At 39.5% G+C, this 1,892-nt stretch overlaps 1 pseudogene; it reads right to left on the bottom strand.

Moving 5' to 3' along the window:
* Nucleotides 1-1,359: 1,359 nt before the first annotated feature.
* Nucleotides 1,360-1,614, bottom strand: LOC101984247 (annotated as a pseudogene).
* Between the last annotated feature and the right edge of the window lie 278 nt (nucleotides 1,615-1,892).

Below are 1,892 nucleotides of genomic sequence, written 5' to 3'. Positions count from 1 at the left end.
TGATTCTGCTGATGTGAGACACAGTTGCTCCTGGCAGCACCGATATATTCCTGAGGGAGAGTTGAGCACCAAAAACGGTCTACTTGGAGTTCATTTTTTTCTTGGCACAATTAGCCTTTGCACAAGAAACTGCCCATGCCTCTACCACTGACAAAATGCACGATGTCTGGACTGGATAAGCAGGATTCAAGAAAAAACACTGTCAAATCTTGCCAAAACAGTGTAAGACAGTTTTGAAAACTTTCCTGCCTCTGAAAATGGACTGTCACTTACTCTAGGCCTTGCCAATTTGGTTGCTTGGTTGTACTTCTTGCCTACTCAACTAATATTATCTCCCTTCTCAGGCCTTCGATGGGTTTAAAGATTAGATAGTTATAGTTACCATCCTCTTATGACCTAGCCAAGCCATTTCCAATACAAGACATAGATTCCTTAGGATAGAATGTTAAAACATTATTAAGCTACAGTTACCCTGATACCAAAATCACACAAAAACTCAACCAAGAAAGAGAATTACAGACCAATATCACTCATGAACATCGACGCAAAAATTCTCAATAAAATACTGGCAAACCAAATCCAAGAACACATCAAAAAAATTATCCATTATGATCAAGTAGGCTTCATCCCAGAGATGCAGGGCTGGTTCAACATACAAAAATCTATCAATGTAATCCATCATATAAATAAACTGAAAGAAAAAAAAATATGATCATTTTATTAGATGCTGAAAAAGCATTTGACAAAATTCAACACCCCTTTATGATAACATGAAACCCCTCCTCTGTTGTATGCCTTAAATTCAATTTGAAAAAGTTGGCTATATCTAGAACATTCCTACCATCGTTGAACCACTGAGCACATTTTGCCATGTTGATGGATTTACATGCTGTCTGCAGCTGAACAAGGACTTGGTGGCAATTCTTCCCTAGTAGCATACCTAGGACCTTCTAATAGTGAGCATGTTAACAAGCTGGAAGCAAAGTTCCTCTTTAGTCCAAATTAGATTTCTCTATGTTCTTCAACTAGAGATTCCATTGTCATGTCTACAACAACAAAAAAGTTACTTAACATCTACTTCTGTCATAAAAGCAACAACAGCAATAGCCTATTAATATGTGACTTCAGAGGTTTCCCTAGTGAGCAACATACCCAAGAGGTTAGCCTATCACTGACACTGATGTTTTCATGTGCCAACCTTATGGCTTCTAAAAGCACCTTTATCTACCTATTCAAAATACCTTTTTTCAAACTTCTAACAACTCTCCTAATGTTTGTAGATAAAAACTATTTTTTTTTGGTTTTTTGTTTTTTATTGGGGGGCAACAGGGAAGGAGCCTCTTTCATCAGCAGGAGTATTCACAGGTTCTTCAGCCACTCCAGGCTTGGGCCCTGAGGGTCCTGGGGGTGACTGGGCACATTGGGCATGTTCCTATTATCTCGTACAGGGACTGAGTAGTTGTAGGGTGTTGCCTGGTTGATCATGGAAGCATACTTGGTGTAGGGGCTGATTATGGGCATAATTATAGCAAGGCCCCAGACTGAGAAGGACACCACCAGCACCGACTCCTTCGCTCAGGCATTCTTGAGGAAAGTGGTGATTCTCGTGGCCATCTTGGTCTTCTGTAGATAAAAACTTTTGTAGGATTTTTCTTCAGGTACTTTGTTAGTTCTTATCTATTCCTCACCCAACCATAACATTTCTGTACCTGCTGTTCCACCTTGTAAGAACTGATTTCCCATCATCACTTGCTTAGGTGTGCTTGCACATTTCAGATGCTTTTCTAGACCTGTGAATCATCCAGAGCTTAGTTTTATATAATGAAACATTGCTATAAAAGTGAGCAGGATCTGAAAAGTCCAAAATCTATTCATTCCAGCAAGTGCCAACT

This window comes from Microtus ochrogaster, unplaced genomic scaffold, assembly GCF_000317375.1.
Source record: "Microtus ochrogaster isolate Prairie Vole_2 unplaced genomic scaffold, MicOch1.0 UNK17, whole genome shotgun sequence".
Lineage (NCBI taxonomy): Eukaryota > Metazoa > Chordata > Mammalia > Rodentia > Cricetidae > Microtus > Microtus ochrogaster.
This window is presented reverse-complemented; position numbering and strand designations above follow the sequence as displayed.